This window comes from Ascaphus truei, chromosome 3, assembly GCF_040206685.1.
Source record: "Ascaphus truei isolate aAscTru1 chromosome 3, aAscTru1.hap1, whole genome shotgun sequence".
NCBI classification, from domain to species: Eukaryota; Metazoa; Chordata; class Amphibia; order Anura; family Ascaphidae; genus Ascaphus; species Ascaphus truei.
This window is the reverse complement of record NC_134485.1, coordinates 258,800,916-258,822,545: the sequence shown is the minus strand read 5'-3', so window position 1 is coordinate 258,822,545 and position 21,630 is coordinate 258,800,916. Positions and strand designations below refer to the sequence as shown.

At 42.6% G+C, this 21,630-nt stretch overlaps 1 protein-coding gene across 3 annotated transcripts in view; it reads left to right on the top strand.

Moving 5' to 3' along the window:
- MYO16 (myosin XVI) overlaps positions 1 to 21,630 on the top strand; it is a 539,667-nt gene that overhangs the window by 55,158 nt on the left and 462,879 nt on the right. The window lies entirely within an intron of this gene.

The window sequence follows — 21,630 nt, the reverse complement described above, 5'->3', positions numbered from 1 at the left end:
TTTTTCAAAATATATATTTTTTTCATTCAATATGTCCATCAATACAATCTACATACTGACAAGTAATTACCTAAGTTACTGAGCGATCTGTTCTCCTTTAATCAATCGCTAAAGATTCGGCTCAGGGTTCACTAAATGCATCCTGTGTCCTCTTCTGCATCATGGACAGCCAAAGTTCTGTGAGGAAGATCATGTGACCAGGCAGGCACTATATTCAATTGGAGGGCAGGGCTCAAAAAGGTGATAGTGTTTCCGAAGGGGAAGGGGATGTGACTTTGTAAATGCTTGCTATAGGAATCAAAATGCTTGTTACATTAGAATACATTAAAAACGTCTTTTAAAATTGTTTATTTTTTTATTTTTTTTTAATGCTACAGTACAAGTATTTTCTCATCGTACAGAACTGATTTATTTAAAAAAAAACACATGTACGATATTGTTTGAACTGCAGCATTAATGCCCTACGTCATGATTTGCTGGATACTTATACTACTAAGGGGTTAATATATGAATGTTCTACATGTAGCGCTGTTTCCCTTACCCTATGGGAGATGTGGCGGCTACTGAGTGTATGGTGCTTTACCTGTGGCTCACAGGAGGCGTGAACCTCCGCCGCTAGGAGCCTGGGGTGTACCTGATCCGTCTAGTGACAGCGCCGCCACCTATGAGGGATCCTAGCTATACTGGATAACCCTGTCACAGGACAATGTACCCAGTAACACACACCCGAGTATAGTATAACGGTATTTACTAGGCACAGACTTAGAACACACATAAAATATGCCACAACACCTTAAAATACATATATTGGTATACCCACACAGTATTACCACAGTACTTGGGTGCAGGGGAACCAGTGTCCCAGTGTTCAGGGCACAATAGCCAATTGTATCCCAAGTGTGTGACAGCGCTGCCCACATGAATTGTTGGTGCACTTATATTTATACCTTACCAGGTGCTCCAGCCCCTGGGTGCCGCTGGGTACTAACACACAACCGATCAGTCTGAACACCTAAGACCCGCCTCCGCGTGGGGTGGTATCCAGTTGGAGGGTTCCACCTTAGAATTGTCTCTGGGTTGATGGCCTGGTCTGGTCCCAGATGCAGGCCGCGCACACCGAGTGGGTCCATCACAGTTGTGCTGGCTAACGTTAATGTGCTAAGGGGAGCGTCCCTGTCTTGGAGCCTTCCCTACAGCACACAAGCTAATAGTGAGGGGTCTAGCTGAGACCTAAAGGGATATTCTGGCCTAGTCCAGTGGAGCACTTCTCCCTGGACCTTATATATCCCCTTGCTGTCCTGCTTCCGACTGGCGTTCTCCTCAGCTTCTACCGACACTTGCTTCTGCCGGCATTCTAGGGACCCTATTGGCCATTCGTTCCCATGTGACCTGCAGTCCCTAAGGCTGTTGGAGGCTGTAGTCCTTTGTAGAGCCCTTGGAGTAATGGCGCCGCTCCTTTAATGCACTGTGCATGCGCGGGGTGTAGTAACATGGCCGCCACAACTCGGTGTATCCTCTGCGCATGCATGCATTGGCAATTACATTTTTTCCCTACTCCTCCCTCTTTTATTTATTTTACTACACAGAAGAAAAGGCCAACAGGGTTACCCATTATTCTTCCACCCCATAGGAAAGTTGTTCAGAAAGTGCTTTTACTAGTATTTTCCTTAAGAAAGGCTTGCTACTGATTCCAGTCAATTATATACAGTATAAAAATGATCTGAATACAGATAACCCAAATGTTAGCACAAAACATAGAACAAACTACATTATGTGATGGAAGGCACATTACTCACTGTTTTTCTTTACTTGTAAATATATCACGCTGTAACACAATACAGTACATCACTATGCAATTTCTGTGATTGGTGAATTGATCTAAAATGACAAAAAATGAAGTGTATTACTGAGTGTTTTATTTGAAGGTATTCAGACATATCTAAAGTGTTTTCCATAATAGGGTTAACAATCTAGCGTAATATGTAAATTTATAGCATAACCTTTTCTATAGTAGTTAATCTAGGGACAACAAGTAGCTACTGTAAATAGCACTCATATATGAAGCTTTAATAAATAATTATATTGTCTGTTTATGTTAAGGATAACTAATTTATCAAGTTTTGTTGATAGAATGGCTAGACCATAAAACACTGAGTAATCTCATGTCTATCTGAAACAAATGATCTACTTGGATCCACGGTTTAGCATAGTCTAGCTTTTTAAATCTTCTGAATTGTTTTAGGGTTGTTTATAGTCTTTTTAAAGTTCATATGTACTGTAGGTGTGTGGTTGACAATATCTAACTTTGCTTAATCAGTCTATAATGTTGGGAGGAGGGCAAAGTACTGTAAGGTGATGAGGGGCCTATACATTGCAGCCATTTTCTGATTGCAAAAAAATAAATACGAAAAAGCCATCTTTGTTGCAGGAAGGTGTTTTATGGCATAGAAAGGCTTAATAAATGTGGCCCTTTATGTGCTGCTAATAAAACACAGTAACACAATATTAAGGTGGTCTTAAAAATTTGCAAATGCCTGGATATTTTTGTCGAGTCTCTTACTTACGCTTGATAAACATCATCAGCAGAGGCCTTTATTTCCATCTCTCCCAAACTTTGTCCAATAGCTCCTTTGTTCATTATAATACATGGCACCAACTATCCAATCACCATAGCCTGTTTCTTACTTTAGGTGTTACACTTTTTTTCTGTCACTGCTGCTAAAAGTAATCTACTGTACTACTAATAGGTCTCCATGTCTTTCTACTTTCTCCCTTGCAATCTATCCAGGATGCAGCAGCTAAAATCATTTAACTGTACCTCTGAACTGCTTCTGCTCCCCTCCTCCTGACACACCTCTCTGTCTTCCCATCAAACCTGACATCACCTACAAAGTTCTTCTCCCTATTATACTTTCAAAGCCTCTGCAACTGCCTCTTTCCTTCCATCTAACTTCTCCTCCGGCCTCGTCTCATCTCTGCGACATCAGGTTGCCATGACAACGTCACGCCTCTATGTCATATAACCCCGCAACGTCGCTGAGAAGAGGAGATGCCGGAGCAGGTAAGAGGACAGTGCTTTCCCCCAGCACCGAGTCCAGCTTTATTTCAATTCAAGTCAGCTCTGCCTTCTCTCTATTTTCTGGTCAAATCTAAAATCACAGCTTCTGAATAAAGCTTTTCAACAACCTGCGTTTTACTTCTCCCCATACCCACAAATGCCCTTACCAATACTCCTGGACCGGCACTGCCATCCACTGCAATTGCTCTTTCCCCTGTTGTCTGTGTATGTCTTCCAACATACCACTTAAGTTCTAAGCTGTCTGGGAAAGGGATTTGTATTCCTATAATGTGTTTTTAATGTCCGTATCCCTTATTGCATTATAATTCCCTGTATTCTAGTGTCTTTTTTTGTAAAGCACTGCTTTCATTGTCGGTGCTATAGAAGTATAAATATACATACATGCATATACACTTAAGTAGTGAATATATTCTAATATTAGTGTCTCGGTGAAAGCCCTGCAGATGGTAATTATCCCTCCTACAGAGTTTTTAGTGTTGTTTTGGCAGTTTCATACTTCAAATCATTTTATATTGAACCAATAATAATTGTTCCATTTTTTCTCAGTTGCCGTTAACTCCTTCAGTGCCTGAGGTTCCTGCCACCTCCTTGGCCATTGCCCCTCCATCACTAGCAATCACGTGATCTGCCTCTCCTGAGTGCTCATGCACTACATTTTTCTTTCTGGTGATTCAAAGAAAAAGGGAGGTCATTGTGCCAACGCCCCCCTAGAAAAATGAGCAAAAACTAATACCGTATAGCCTACATCATAAGGGTCTCCAGTACGCCTGAAGGAGTTAATGCAGCAATTCCCTCCCACTCCCACACCCTCACTAATGAGTTTCACGTCATATCTTGCTATCTGAGCAGGTTCTGCTATTTTGATTTAGTTAAATATCATGATTGATTTTCTTCATCTCTAGTATCTAACGTAAACTTTACACTAAACTGATCATCAGATTTAACAAATAAATACAGTTTTGGAAAGAGATCACTTGAATAAAAAAAATTAAATGCAAAAGATAATAGCGATCAGCACTGACTGCTGTTTCAGCCTTTTTGAGTGCTTGAATGTAGCACGCTGATGCTGCAACATCTCCTCTGACACGTCGATAGTCAGGAGTGATCACATGATCGTGGTGTCACCGATGATGTGAATGCACCAGGAGGAGTCCTATTAAATTCAGATTGCACACAGTGATCTCCCCTAGCAAAGGAGCAAAAAACCCAAGACATAGCTACTATGTCATGGGGCTGCTGGTGCCCCAGAATTCAAGATGTGATAGCCACGTTATGGGGCAATCAAAGGGTTAAAATAGAACATAAAGAATTGACTTAAACATAGTTTGATGTCATTTAATCATTTGCCTGATTCCATTGTTGTACAAAGACAAGAATGTATGCCCATTGTTGTGAAGCAACCAGAGAATGTGATTTAGAGGCAGTCCAAGCTGGTCGTTTTTTTCTCTCAATATTTTTCTTTTTTTTTTTACATATGATTGTAGCAGGGGGTCTCGGCACTGAACCCGACTAATTTTAGCTCCGTGGAACCCCTGCTTCCGGAGATACTTACCTCTTTAGGGGATGCCGATAGCTGCTCTGGCTCGGCTACCAAGGTTCACATAATGGCCACTCTTCAAAACTCCTGCGCCCAGCAGGCCAATAGGAAGCCACAACATCACCTGGTGCTGCTTCCTATTGGCCCACATGATGTGAGAGCTTTAACCTTGCAGGAGATGCTGGCACACCCTTGAGGTATCACTGGAAGCAGGGGGTCCCTGGGAACTGATATTAATGGGGTTCAGCTCCAGAGACCCCCTTCTTCAAAATCTATGTTAAAAAATAAGAATATAAAAAACGGCTTGGATTACTCCTTGTTATTCCCCTTTCATACTGTAGCTAGGCAAATACATTAAATGACAAAGGGAAATAAGTACCAACTATAATCTTGATTTAGAGTTTTCTGTGTGACAGATTGTGCTATTAGATTTTTTATCAGTCTCTTCAGCTTCTAAAAAAGGATCATTCGAAAGGATTTATTTACACAGTGACAGCAGAAATGAATGAGTTCTAGTGCCTATGGTGTGGAGTTCTACTGGAAACATTGGGTCAATGTGTTTATTAATTACCTATTGATATGTTTTTTTTGCTAGTAGAAATATTAACCCTTTTACAGCTGACAAATATACTTTGAGACTGTGTGATTTATATTAACATTCAATTCAGTTATTTGTTAATTAGGTAGCATCGGAAATACTGGAGTATTTTCTATTAGCATAAAAATAATGGAAAAAGAAGTGGCTTGCAAATATGAATATTTATGAAAACACATCACTAACCAATGCACATTTATAAACCTCTAAGGATACTATTGCAATCCTTGCCATTGACTGTCAGCATAAACAACAGAATGCAAACTATCATAGTATATGAAAATAGGCACTCTAACCGCAAATGTTACTTGACAAATAAAGTGGTATTTGCTGAAAGTGTACCTCTCATTCCAATTATCTGTGTACACCATCACAATCAGTCTTAGTTTCAGTGGGAAGTGCTACCAGGATTGTGCAGTTGGCAAGCCAGTTTTGCACCTTTTACCTTCCTACGGTTAAAGGTACAGGGCGTAATGGGATCATTGGTATATGATAAGCCTTATCTGAATTTACAGGGGATGAAGGAGACACATGACCCATGTTTCAAGTAGTACTTAGGATTTTATTTAATCAGTGTTCTTTTAGCAGGCCAGTGTTACACCATATAGAAAATAACACACCTGCATAACAAGTTATTAAGTTTGAAGTACATCTATCTTATTACTAGTGGGAAATAGTTCCATGCACCTGGCACTTCAGCTTTGCTATCAACCTACCTCAAAAGGAATGAGGGGCAGGGCTCTGTGTTAACCAGAAATACCGGACTCTCTGAAATGTAGCACAAGAGTCAGACAAGAAGCAGGTTCAGTTTTTCATTGTAAGGCTAAAGCAAATGTAGTTTTTTATATGTGTGATGGTGTTGGAGTTTCCATTCCATCCAATTGGTTTGTGAAGTAAACAAGACCACAGATCCAATGGGAACAATTGATTCAACACTCTGAGCCATCTTCTGTACTTTAAATCATAGTTGGGCAACTTTAGGACAGGTCCACCATATGTGTAACATAGTTCCTTGTTGAACGCAACCCTTTGGGCATAAAGGAGAAACACCAGGGAACATGATAGCAAGCTTAACATCGGTTAGATTCCTATAAAATAACACTTTAAATGTTTTTTATTTAACAGTTGGACAAATTGAGAATTTAGAAACTGACTCAAATATATCCTCACATTCTAGTGTACAGTTGGATTCTAGTGTACAGTCAAGGTCAGACTCCCATAGACATATATTTGAGCTTTTATTGGGAGACGTTAAGAAACGTTGAATTATACAGTGTCGAGGTGAGCCCTTTTTGGTTGGAGGGGCGAGACATTATTATTAGATCTATCTATATATCATGTTTTGATCATTTTAGTTGATTAAATCATTTATTATTAATAAAGGTTGTGTTTATTTGGAGCAGTTGAGCACACTGGACTCAGCGTGACAGCAGGTACTGTGGGAGTAGTGGGCTTGGGGGTAACTTTGGAGTGAGCTGGGTTGCTCTTTATTGGGGCGGTTGGCGGCTCCAGTTTATACCCCAGTTATTACCCCTCTCTCTAGCCTGCATACTGGTCTGCTTTGCTTATAGACCGACTATTTATGATGTGCCATTTTTTATCTGATTGGTCATATACCTTTGATTCTCAATAAGGATTCTATATTCTGTGCAAGCAGCCCTTGAGCACTGGCTGTGAGTGTGCTATCCCATTCTTTTCCATTACATTATGGCCTTTCAAACTAGGCCTGGGTTGTAAAGGACTGAGGTTATCTCCAATCAAAATCTGTGTTGTCAGAGATGTGATTAAAATATGACTTATCCTGGTGGTTACAGTATCACTGATAGCTACTACAAGTGAACTATGTATAGTTTGGAAGTCTGCAGATGTGTCCCAGATTATGGACTGTCAGTTACAAAGGAAACCTTACATTCTTGAAATATCAAAGAGAGAGGTGACAGATAGGTCACAACTGAGACTGAGCGCTATTTTAAATATAAGATATCATTGGCCTGACATACTGTATATTTGTAACCGTTGCAATGAGACAAATCAAATAATGCCAAACATTTCATGTTTAACAGGTGCAAAAAACAAATTCTGTTTATCCTGCAAAAATAAATGTTAGGCTGCCAAATTTGCAGGCATGTATGTTAAGTAAAGGCAGGGAAGGGTTAAAAGGAACAACCCAAAAGAATTCCTATTTGCACTCACCTATACTATTAAATGGTTGGGAAATATTCAATCCCTGGGTAAAAAACCCATATACCATTTAGTGATATACAGTAAAAATAATTTATTAAACAGTTATGCAAAGACAAGTACAAATTGTTAAAAAGAACAGGGAATGGGTGACTCTTTTCTACCTTGACAAAGCGCAGGCGTGCAAAACGATCGTCGGTTTTATGACATCACACCGGTGACGTCATCAGTGAGTGCGGAGCGGAGAGTATTGTGCGAGCAGCTTCTGCCCAAGATACCAGGTTGTATATGGCTGGGCTAAGACTGCAGCGGGGGATTGTAGATTTCTACACCGTACTGCAGAGCTGTTCTGTTGCTTTGCTGACAACGCTGTAAACGTATTGATTGATGGTTTGTCTCCAGCCTAGAGGCTTGTTTGTCAGGACTCCACATGAGGGGAATTTGAGATAACATAGGGAATACTTCCAAGGGAGACCCACAACACATTCCCTGATTTAGGAGGCAGCTGCTATGTAATTTAGAGACACTGGCAGAATCCAGCTCTTAACTACTGGTGCAGTACAGCACAATTTCCTTCGAGATAGGACACAAATGCTTACGACATACAGGTTGGGTGTGTTAGAGGTCCTTTCCATGACTATGGTACACAAACACCACTTGTAGCATGCAAGAACGTTTGCACAATAGGAGGGTTATGCATTAGTCTGTGAGGATATACCAATAGGTATTTGTTGCTGTTAGCTGCGTGCTGACTATACTAGGTCAGATTGAGCACTCCACTCTCTGCACCCATTCCCTGTTCTTTTTAACAATTTGTACTTGTCTTTGCATAACTGTTTAATAAACTATTTTTACTGTATATCACTAAATGGTATATGGGTTTTTTACCCAGGGATTGAATGTTTCCCAACCATTTAATAGTATAGGTGAGTGCAAATAGGAATTCTTTTGGGTTTTTCCTTTTAACCCTTCCCTGCCTTAACATATGTTGATAATTCCAGTATGCACCTCCTATCTATATGTATATATTTTGCGTACATTTGGTGAGCGGCAATATCCTCTGTTTCAGTATATATGTATGTTAAGTACACCGACGCAGATGGCGTGTGTCCAAGCATTATCGAAAAAAAGGTTTTATATATACATATATGTAGCCCTTTTTGTGAACCGGCCTGACCCACCCAATTTCACATTGGCCCCTTGTGGTCTAACCGGTCCCTTTCCTTGCAGCACACCTCTTCTAAGGGACTACTGGTAACTGTATGACACCTGTGGCTCCAGGAGATCTGAGCCTCCGCTTGCTGGGAGCCTGGGGAAACCCTTACCATTTACCTGGTGCAGCGCCTCCACTTACCCAGGATCCCCGTTATGAAAGATAGCCCTGGGTAAGAAATACAATAACACACATATATAATACTAACACTTTATTGAACACACTTATAACACATTACATAACATCATGCTCTATCCGCATCACCTTAACCATATTACCTCAGCCCAATGTCTGGTGTTCCCACCCAGTGTCCTGTGATCCCCCACACCCAATGTCCCGTACTCCTACGGAGGTCGTGGGTGACTGCGCAGTCACTAAATTATCTATTAGGCCTGTTGGTGCACATGTGTAGAAATACCTTCCGAGCACTCCGATGCTCGGGCCTGCAACACTCTTCTAAAAGGGTCAGACGTGCGAAGCCTCCGTCTGATCCTATCCAGGTACTTCTCCCGGACCCCAACGAGGGTCCCACCGCTTCACGGGAACACAACCGTCTCTCGGTAACACACCGTCTCACGGGAACAGCAACCGCCGCTATCCCTATCTATCCCTAACGTGACAGGAACCCTAACCTAGGGCCTGTCCCTGATGAACCGCAACCTGGGGTGGCTTGGGGGAAATTTCCTAGGGCCTGTGGAGTAATAACCTGCCCCCCTCCCCTCGCTCATCCCAGTCCTATCTGTAACTCACTAACAACTAGGTACTAACTCCCAGATACTAACAGCCTGCAGCAGACACACAGCTAACACAGTCAGCCTGCAGACATCCACACACGCTGCACACACTGCGCCCAATACATGCAGCGTGCACACACAGCAAACAGTCCTACTCACACAATACACTGGAACCCGCAGCAAATCCACTGCACACACCCTGTGCCTATTTGCCAGTGCGCACAGCACTACCCGCTGTGGCACTGCCAAACCTGCACCTTTCACTCCTAAGGGTGACCTCCCTAGCTAGGGCCGTCCCTCTTCAGTTACCCCCTGCCCTTACCGGGAATTGGGGCCTGCCTGGGGACCTAAGGAGAACCCTTACCTGGTACAGGAGCCACTCGCTCCCTGCACCCTTCCTTCTCCTTCCTCTGCCTCTTCCTGACTGACGTGTGCAAAGCCCGGGAAATGTATCTCTTTTCCCGGGTTGAGCATCCTCCAGCCCTATTGGCCACTATCAGGCACCTGGTGCCTGTCTCCCTATGCCTCCTGGGAATTGTAGTTCCCAGGGGGCTGCCTGAGTATTGGGGCCACGTGCGCGCTTCTCCCGCGCATGCGCGAACGCCTAATGGCCGCCTCAACCTCCCTCTACACTTCCCTACTCTCGCGCGATCTCTCCCTAGCCCTGGGGTCCTATCTCGCGCTTGCCGGTCCCTGCGCATGCGCGAACCTACGCGCAATGGCGGCGCCCTCTCCTCCAGCCGCCGGGTCGGTGGCAACGCGATCGCGGCCTTAGCGACGGCCCGATCGCGTCCCCGGCAACCGGCCAAAGGTAGGGAAAGCCGCGCTGCTCCCTGCACTGGCCCCCACCTTCGCGAAGTGCCGGCGGGTCCGTCGCAGCCTCCGGCGGCACCCGCTATTGCACGGCACTCGCGGAGGGGGGCCAGTAAGTGAAAAAATACCTCGGGGCTACATTTATATATATATATTTTCTTCTTATATCTTAAAACTGTCATGATGGATTTATGACAGGGGTGGGTTTTATGTATGTTTCAATGCAGAAGATTTGGGCATAAAAGTTGGCATGTGTGAATAGAAAATCAGATTTCAACTAAGGGAGTGTCCATTCTGGAGCCTGTGAAATCTCAATTTCCACTCACGACACTTTGGGAAAAGATCTGATCAATATTAAACGATAACATAAGTTAGTTTCTTTGTTTATCTTTTATTTTAAGGAACTGGCTGAATTTATTGTAACTGTATGTTCTTGTAATAATCTTTTTCTTTAATCTAAGCACTGCATTTTATAATATTAAAGACACTTTAATAAGCAATACTTTGAGCTCTGAACCAATTGTTTGCATGCTTTGTAGAGAACAAAGTACATTTTTGGACACATTTTGTTACAACAGATATTTGTGCATAGTTTTTCTTTAATAAACAGTGACCTCTAGACCCTTGAAGATACTTATTTTGTTTGATACATATATTGACCAGGGTAATGCAGTTGATGTGGTCTACTTAGATTTTGCAAAGGCTTTTGATACGGTTTCACACAAGAGGTTGGTGTACAAAATAAAGAAAATTGGACTTAGTAATAATACTGTATATGTACCTGGATTCAATACTGGTTGAAGGGCAGACAACAGAGGGTTGTCATAAATAGAACTTTTTCAGGTTGGGCTAGGGTCGTGAGTGGAGTACCTCAGGGATCGGTACTGGGACACCTGCTTTTTAACTTGTTTATTAATGACCTTGAGGTTGGCATTGAGAGCAAAGTCTCCATCTTTGCTGATGATACTAAATTGTGTAAGGTAGTAGAATCAGAGCAGGATGTAATTTCTCTTCAGAAGGACTTCGAGAGACTGGAAACTTGGGCAGGTAAATGGCAAATGAGGTTTAATATAGATAAATGTAAGATTGTGCATTTGGGATGCAAGAATAAAAAGGCGACTTACAAATTAAATGGGGATAAATTGGGGGAATCCTTGATGGAGAAGGATTTATGAGTGCTTGTAGACAGCAGGCTTAGCAATAGTGCCCAAAGTCATGCAGTAGCTGCAAAGGCAAATAAGATCTTATCTTGCATTAAACAGGCAATGGATGGAAGGGAAGTAAACATTATTATGCCCCTTTACAAAGCATTAGTAAGACCTCACCTTGAATATGGAGTACAATTTTGGGCACCAATCCTAAGAAAATACATTATGGAACTAGAGAGAGTACAGAGAAGAGCCACCAAATTAATAAAGGGGGTGGATATTCTAATTTATGAGGAGAGGCTAGCTAAATTAGATTTATTTACATTAGAAAAGAGGCGTCTAAGAGGGGATATGATAACTATATACAAATATATTCAGGGACAATACAAGGATCTTTCAAAAGAACTATTCATCCCACGGGCAGTACAAAGGACTTGGGGCCATCCCTTAAGGTTGGAGGAAAGGAGATTTGACCAGCAACAAAGGAAAGGGTTCTTTACAGTAAGGGCAGTTAAAATGTGGAATTCATTACCCATGGAGACTGAGATGGCAGATACAATAGATTTGTTAAAAAAAAAAGTTGGCCATCTTTTTAGAAAGGGAAGGTATACAGGGATATACCAAATAAGTAAACATGGGAAGGATGTTGATCCAGGGATTAATCTGAATGCCAATTCTTGGAGTCAGGAAGGAATGTATTTTTCCCCTTAATGGGGTTTTTTGTTTGCCTTCCTCTGGATCAATAAGATAGATCAATATAGATATAGGATAAAGTATCTGTTGTCTAAATTTAGCATAGGTTGAACTTGATGGACGTACGTCTTTTTTCAACCTCATCTACTATGTAACTATGTAACTATGTTACTATGTATGACTGCGTTTATTTTTTGGTGGCGGTGGAAGTTAGACATGATTGCAACTGAGTAAGGGTAAATATTAACTCATTTACAGTACCTTGTGAAAGAGAAAGGTGGGGCAACCAGTTGGCTATGTGTATTACCCCGGTTGCATATATGTCACATGCTCAAAAGTGTGCTGTTCGTGACAGATGGTATTTTGGGACGGATTGAGGGGCGATATTGTTCACTTGAGGGACCTTTGAGAAGGTGAAAGTGGGTCAGCTAGATAGCTGTTGTAACCCTCCCTGATCGGCTCTTTGGGAGTTTATATCGGAGAGTTTCTGCTTTTGGCTTACACAGTGTGTTACTTTATCAAGGTGCTGGATCCATGCGGATGGTTATAATGTAGAAAGGATGGGTGCCAGGAACTTTGCAGTTATGAACAGAATGGTATTTATTTACATTTCATAGAAATACAGCTTCTTCCCCAGATGCATTACTTCATTCCTGGAGAGGCACATTCTTTGAACATTAGTTGGATACATAACTGATTATTCATTCTAGGGCATTCTCTTCTATTTTATTTTAGGTCCCTGCTTTGGCTACCCCTTTCCTCTTCACCAGAGAGGCCTTGCTATATGTGTTCTGCCATGGCATCCCATTTATGGCGCTTCAGTGCATGGGTGGCAGGGGTCGCAGGGGTGGCAGGGGTGGATTCTCTTATTTGTACCTCACTGATTCCCTTGGGGTGCTCACCAAAGGGATGAGTCAAGGGGCTCTAAGTTAATACTTATCTAGACTAGTTCCAGGGCTACTATTTTGGTAACCCCTAGGGGACAAAGACCATCCATCTGGAACATGTACTTCTTCTTATTTATACTAGTGGAGCCTAACTCCCAAGTCACTTCCCTACCTTTAAAACAAAGATAGGGATGTCTACCCTGTGTTACTTATTTACATTACTATATACATTTGAGACCCCTCCACTATCTGTCCTCCAGGGATCCGAGATTGAAGCAATTTTCAAATCTTATTTATAACCTAGCATCTCCTTCCCTTTCTCCATGCAGAAAATGGGCAGAGCTTAGTCTCTGCTGAGTCACCCTGGATCAGGAGCCAAATTCAGCACTTTTCAGAAGAAAGTGTGAAACCATGCCCCTGCCTGTTTACTTCACAGCATACTAAAGAAGGGGCTTTACTCTATAGTTATAGTTTAAAACCTTTAACCCCCTGAGTACATATGGTAATCCCAGAGGGGGGTTACACTGTGTATTAACCCTTGTCCCATATACAGGTCAATTGCTCACAGGTGTGTCATATGTGAAACACATGTTTAATTCCCCTCTAAGGGTAGTTACATCATTAAGAACAGACTTGGTGAAATTTTTTCTAGTCTATGAATTTCACCTTATGGAAATTAAGTCTAGCAGATGCTATTCTGATTCGTTTTCCCCTCAGGGGTGTATTGTGTGCAACCCAGAGGGGAGATAAGGAGGATACACCCCCGGAAATTTGTTTGGAAGTAATTCTCAATCTCTAGTATGAGATCTTCTCTAGGTCTTTCAATAGCGATTTATTCAGCCTCTAGGACCAAGACAGAGTTACCCCTAGAATATTGTCTAAAGAGTTACATTTGTGCATGGTCAGACTATGTTATTGCATTGATTTTGGTTGCTAAAATCTGAGGCACAAGGGAAGCATCTGTGAAAATATAGTCAATTCTGGTATAGATCTGATGAGGGCTAGGCAGCATTTACTTGGACTATTCAGCCCCTTAGAATTCTGAGCTATTACCTTTTATAGGAATGTCAAAGAGTCAGATTGCAGATTTCGTGGTAAGTAGGGAGGTGACTGCTCTCACATAGAGTTGTGATGTTAGGTATTCAAATGAGGGGAGTAATGCACAAAGGAAAAAAAAAGAAAGGTGAAGGGTTTTGTGGGGCCACTATTTTTTTTTTTTATCAGTGCAAAATTCCATAATGTTACTCCTCCTTTTTATTAATTGAAATACATTTGGCATCAGTCTTGAAGAAGAGAATTCTAATCTCTTTGTGAAGTATCTAAAATAATAAAGGTGAACAAACCTCTTCCAAATTTTCCAGCAAAGTTTGACCTTTTGGAACCACAATAAATCATAGATAAATGTAGCTCCCTTTCCCTATGCCTAAGGGAAACCGCAGGCGACTACGCGTGCTGCTAATACCTGTACGCTCAAAGGAGGCCTGAGCCTCCGCTTCTGGAAGCCTGGGGTGAGCGCTCTCACTCTCCTAGTGCAGCGCCTCCACCTATGAGGGATCCCAGCGTTGGCGGGATAACCCCTCACAGGAACCAATACAACAGTAGTAAGCAATACAGTAACACCACACAATGTATATAAAAAAGAAACAAAAACCAGTGCAAAACCGCATGGTGAAGTATATCGAAAATATATTAATACATTAAAATGATGAGTATTCAGCGTACATTAAGTAGAAAGAACGAGCGCATTGTGTGTATATTACACAACAGATTACCACACTGCGGCAGATGGCGAAGAACACTGGTAATCCTTATCAGGGAAATTCGTGATGTCAGCTCCACATTCCAGGTAAGCAGTGTGTTAGAAACTCCGTCTATCCTTTAGTCTCGACCTCATCGGCAGAGGGTTCCTCCCGGGAACACTGGCGTGCGGGAGCTCCGACTTCAGGGTCACGTCGCCGCTCAATGATGTGATCGTCACGTGGAGGAAAGTCCCTTCCGCATACGTAAAGCGGAATTCAGTCCATGAACCAACAAGGTGTTAGCCCCACAGTGGCAAAGGTAGTAAAGCAACTACTATGCATCACAGCACCGCTGGTAATGTCCACCACTCAACTGTTAGCAGCAATGGGGGGTGGGCTATAATTCACCACACAGAATATAATATAACTCGTAGTTGGAGAAGCACTACAACTACGAGTTATATTATATTTTATTCTGTGTGGTGAATTATAGCCCACCCCCCATTGCTGCTAACAGTTGAGTGGCGGACATTATCAGCGGTGCTGTGACGCATAGTAGTTGCTTTACTACCTTTGCCACTGTGAGGCTAACACCTTGTTCATTCTTGGACTGAATTCCGCTTTACTTATGCGGAAGGGACTTTCCTCCATGTGACGATCACGTCATCGAGTGGAGATGCGACCCTGAAGTCGGAGCTCCCGCACGCCAGTGTTCCCGGGAGGAACCCTCTGCCGATGAGGTCGAGACTAAAGGATAGACGGAGTTTCTAACACACTGCTTACCTGGAACATGGAGCTGACATCACAAATTTCCATGATAAGGATTACCAGTGTTCTTCGCCATCTGCCGCAGTGTGGTAATCTGTTGTGTAATATACACTCAATGCGCTCGTTCTTTCTACTTAATGTACGCTGAATACTCATCATTTTAATGTATTAATATATTTTCGATATACTTCACCATGCGGTTATGCGCTGGTTTTTGTTTCTTTTTTGTCTAGTGCTGTCGGAGTGTCGAGCCACCCTGAATTATTACAGCTGCAGCCGCCAATCGTTATCACAGATATTGTATGTTCTATTATATACTTTAAGGTTAAGGGTCATACTAAGGTGCACTTAGTTAAAAACTCACAGTGGTTTAATATTTATTATAGGTTTTTTTTAGTTGCGCACTCTATTTCTTTCACTTGTACACAATGTATATAACTGATCTTTACTGTACACAATACAAAATGCATATACCACACTCTACTAGGTAACAACAGTATTGTGTGGTGATCCTAAACACTGCGTAGTTCCACCAAAGTACTGAGGGTGCCATGGCACCAATAACCCCTGGTTTCCACCCAGCAATCCCACCCAAATGTGAGGTAGCGCTACCCCATGTGAATGTTGGTGCATATTGGGTACCTGCCTGGGTAGCTTGCAGAGGTGTGTTGGAGCGGGTCCATGCCGTGGGGCCTCCGACAACAATTCCCCTCTCTCCTAAGGGTCCAGCTCCTCCTCGTGATGTGAGCTCCAGCCAGAGGGTCTCAAACAATGTCCCAGAATACTGCTGCATTGTCCCAGGTTGCAGATTGCTGGGTGGTCATCCGCCCACCGGCGCAACAATAATAGTAATGGGGAAGAGTCCCTATCTGGGGCCTTACCTGAAACACTGAACTCAAGTGGCTCAGGGTCTGACTGGGGCCTAACGGGCAAGGCCTAGGCGTTGTCTAGAAGCCCTGCTCCCTGGACACTACCTTCTGTCTTGCTGCCTCCTTCAGTACTGAGCACGCTGGCTCCTTGTCCCAGAGGATATCCTCCTCCCCTTGAGCAAGTAACGGCATGGAGGGGGATTCTGTGGAGAGGAGGGGGGAGGGAGTTGTGGATAAGAACATTGGCAGAGAGGCAGGCAGACAGGACACTATCACAATTAACCTGCCTGCCTGCCTCTCTGCCAATGTTCTTATCCACAACTTTCCCAAACCCCGCCCCCACAGCATTCCCTTCCCCCTCCTTGCTGTTACTTGTCACCATTTTATTACCCTTCCAATTTCTTCAAACATCCCTTTGTCACCCCATCTTATCTAAATCTCTGTTTTTTTCTGCTTTCCAAACCTCTATTTTAGACATAGTTTCCTTTGTAAACCAGTATTGTTGACCTGAGGAAGAGAGGAGAACACTTGAAAGCTTGTCCTATGACATAAATTGTTAGTCCAAATAAAAAAGGTACAGTATCACCTAATACTGAAGAATATATATATATTTACAGTATGTGCAAAGTGGATATGAAGGACTTAACCTGCCCTACCCCTACCAATTAAAGTGCAAAGTGTATTAATAGACAGCTTCCATGGCCAATGTCTGTGAGCAGAAGAAAGGAGTAAGACTAAGCGGTTGTGACATCACAGAAAGAGGACTGTGGATATACATAGCATGGGTGGGACACGTTGGGAGGAGGCCCACATGGAAATAAATAGAGAAGACCTGTCCCATGGAGATCAGCGGAGAATACAGCGTGGTTGCAGAGCTACAAGACCCAGAAGGACAGCACTCCCGAGGGCCAAGAGTTAGGAGTGATATCTCACCAAAGATATATGTACAAATGCTTTTCCCCTCCCCTCTTTCCTAATCCCTCCCCAAATGTGATATTTCTTGACTATATGTACCAATGTTCTCCCCTTCCCCATTTCTTTTATGTACCCCTCCCCTTACTCTTGAAAAACAATCAATAAAAGCTTAAGTAATAAAAAAAAAAAGAGGGATCCGTGCAAGCTGTTTTTCGGGGTTGTGAGTAATAAAGGAAGACAGGATCTGTGAGATCGCTCCCACAGCTCATCCGTATCCTTTATGTGTCCAACTAATGACACCCCTATCTACATTTCAGGTCTGCAACAATTGCAAGTACAATGTATCATACGAGCTCCAGTGCTGTGCTGGCACCAACAGTGGCCCATTAGTTAGCACACGGGTAATAAGGACAGATTAAGGGCCTCATTCAGTAAGCAGCGATAAGCCACTTATCGCCAGCTTCTCGCCAAAACTGCCTACTGCGATTCAGTTAGCCCCGATAAGCTGGCGATAAGAGCAAAAATCGCTGGAAGTTTTTCCTGTAAAAAAAAAAAACGCCAACCGCTTGCCGATAAGCCACTTTTCGCCGCTCATTACCAGCTTTTCAAACTCGCTGTATTCTAGTAACCCTGACCAGCTTATTGCAGCTGATCGTCACTTTAGAATTGCGATTTATACGTTACCAAAAAAAAAAGGAAAAGTACATGGTTTTCACTGGCCAATCAGGCCGTGGGAACCATCTGCAGAAAATGTGACGTCATAGGCCTATAAAAGCCTGTGTCGCCTCATGTTACATCAAGAAGCCGAGGAGGAAGGACCTCCTCCTCCAATTGGAGGACAAGAGCGTGCCTGCCAAAGATAAAGATGAAGAAGATACAGATGAAGACCCCAGAAGACCCAGACGACCCAAGAAAGTGATGAATTTGGATTACAAATTACAGAAGAAGAAAAAGAAAGAAGAAAAATACTTTGGATTTTTTTTACCTGGTTCCTGTTTACATATTGGTTCGAGAGCATGCGGTGTCCCCGGGATTCAAAAACACCTAAAAGTAAGTAAAAATATGAAATGTATGTTATTTTTCTTTTGCAGGTTTTTTATTTTTATTGTTATTTTATTTTTTTGTTGATGCCCATTCATTGCCACTGTATTTATGTATGTCTCTATAGATATACATACATACATACATACATACATACATACAATGGTTGTTTGTGCAAATGCTTGTTTTTATGTATTTTAAATGTAGTTTGCTTGTTTGTTTATAAATGTTTGGGCAACTTAATTTTTATTTTTATTTAGTAAGATGTAATTTTTAGTGGTGTTTTAAATAGTTTATTTCAGGGGGGTGCTTGCTTTTTAATAGTGGCTTCTTTTTGATAGTTAGATTGTGTGTAATGGTGGTTACTTTACGCTTTCATTTATTTCATTATGGTTTTGTTTTGGTGTTTTAATTGAGAATTGTGGAATTTATTTTGGATTGGATTAATTGAGTGGTGGTAATTTAGTTCTGTTTGCTTCTTTATTTGTTTTTAATTTTTGATTGGATCTTGTTTGTGATTGTTTCTGTTAGTTTGACCATTGACTGGTTTAGTGTTAAATGATGCACAAATTATATGGGCATCATTTACCACTGTGCCATTCAATTGTTTTATTGGCATTTGTTATCTATTTAATTGGCTATGTGGTATATTTTATTTTGCTATGTGGTGTATTTTATTTTGCTATGTGGTGTATTTTATTTTGCTATGTGGTGTATTTTATTTTGCTATGTGCTGTGTTTGATTTTGCTGTTTAATGTTTTTTATTTGACTATGTTATGATTTACATTTGGCTATGTGTTTTATTTGAGGCTGATTTTTTAATCCTTCCCCATTTCTTGATATATTGGTCAATCGTGCACATATTATATGGGCTTGATGTACCAATGAATGGGTGAAGGGTGGGTATAGAGGGTGAGGTGTTAGGCTTACCGGGTGGGAAGCGGGGTAGGGTGGGTTAACCCCTTAATAACTATAGCGGTTATTAACCGCTAAGGTGATTAAGGGGCTAGGGGCCATTAGAATGTAATTATTATGTATTCTTGCTGACAGAGGACATGGCCCTGCAGTAAGCTGACGAGGACGCCCTTCACAATGCCAGGGGTAAGTGAACGGTTTTATTTACTTTATTTATGCTTGCTAATGTTGTGATTAATAAGGGGCAAATAATCTATTATCCATATCTGGATAATAGTTATTTTGCCCATTAATGTACTGTATGTGTTTGGTGGGGGAGGGGTTGATTTAAATGTAGGCCATGTTTTATTTTTTACATACAGGATTGGCCTGTGGGGACCACCCAAGGACCCCCGAACACCCATGGGTACCACCTGAGGACCCACGGGGGACACCTGCGGGGAAGAACCAAAGGCCCCACAGATGTGGGGGCCCCGCAGACCTGCAGGGACCACCCGAGGGCCCCAGGACCCCCATAGGAACCACCTGAGGACCCTCTAATGCCCACCGAGGACGATGGGTGTCACCTGAGGACCCACAGGGGACACCTGCGGGGAAGAACCGGGGGCCCCACAGCTGTGGGGGCCCCACGTACCCACAGGGACCACCCGAGGGCCCCAGACACCCGTGGGAACCACCCAAGGGCCCCCAGACACCCGTGGTGATGACCTGGGGACCCCCAGACACCCACAGAACCCATTGGGACCCACGGACACCAGCGAGTACCACCTGGAGGCCCATGGAGCCTAGCGGGGGCCAACCGAAGCTCCCCAGACAGCCGTGGTTACCCCCCGAGGTGCACTGTTGGGCCTACGGACCCCTGCTGGACTGGGGTATTAATTGTGTGTGTAAAATAATAAATCATGGTTTTATGGGGGGGTACAGGGGGTGAGTTGTGTATTACTAAACATTTTTAAATTTTAATTTTATTACTAGAGAGATGAGCAGGGGGTCTCCAGAGCTGAACCACATTGGTTTCAGGTCTGGGGACCCCCTGTTTCCCGAGATACAGCTCCCATTATAGGGTGCCGGTATCACTGCCATGTCCTGCGTCAAGTGATCGGGACATCTCCATGCATTGGAGATACTGGCACCCTATAATGGGCCCTCTATCTTGGGAAGTAGGGGGTCCCCGGACCTGAACTTAATGCGGTTCAGCTCAGGAGACCCCCTGCTACAATACACAGTAATAAAATTTAAATCTAAAAATATTTTTATTTTCTGCAATATTTTCGCAGAGAAAGGCGGATCTCTCTCTGCAGCAGATACAAGTCGCCGGGTGAGCCCTTATCGGAGGGAAGGTCCTATCGCCGCCGGCAACATGCCATGTTTTGAAATGTTTCTCTCACTGGTGTTCGGGCCTTTCTGCATACCGTGAGAGCAACTCGGCAAAACCATGGCTATTTCACAACCCTGCCGATAATTTCTATCGGACTTTACTGCATGAGGCCCTAAGTGACTCATTCAGGACATTAGCGCAGCACTATTGTGACTGTATTGTATTGTATTGTAACTGTGAGGGCCACTACACGTGATTTTCCCACCTATAAAGTATTGCTAGTCATAAGAGAAGTACCAATCTGTGTTGTCTGACTGAAGCCTCATTCTTAGCAGGATGAATACTATCTCTCAATTGCAGGGAACTCTTAGGGTATTAGTAACCGGGATATCACAAGCCATTGCACATTTATAACAGGGATGGTGGACTCAGCCCCCGCCCTGGTATATGTGTACTATTAGATACAGGGAATTTTAAGAGGGGTTACATTTGTAATACATTTTGCTGAAGAAGTAGCTAATATTTACCATCACTAACTTTGAAGCTGACAGACCTTCTCCAAAGTCGAGTTTTAGCTCTCTCTGGACCAGATGCTCTAAGCTCTGTTAAATCAGGGCAAATAACATGACGTAACCTAAATAGAGTTTAACAGGTATCCATTAAGGTACTCATATGCAAAAACAAGAGCTGTGACTAAAAGCATTAGCGTATGGATATATGCATAGTGGAAACGGAAATAGCACATAGACACGATAACCAATACAATACACATGTGCATTGACAGTCACATAGCAAAAATCCAACTTGCATTCACACACTACTGAATTCCAACTAAGAGTAACGCCTATTCACACACCAAATATCAAATAAATACAAAGCATAAGACTGTTTGTAAGCTATTGTAGCCTAACCCTATTAACATGGCTGAGGAGGCTTCCACCTCTGCTGCTGCTGATGATGATGATGCTGTTGCTGCTAAGTCTCTAGGCTTAGGAGAATTATATTTACTGGCAGAATTTCAGGTGCAAATAAATGGGATAGTAGATAATTATCCAAAGTGAATTATGAAACAAAACTAGGCCAAGAAAAATAGAATTTGGCATCAAATTCTAACTGATATAAATACCCAAGGTGAATTCTGTGTGCAGAGTTGTTATATTGAAGAAAAGGTGGGCAGATAGCAA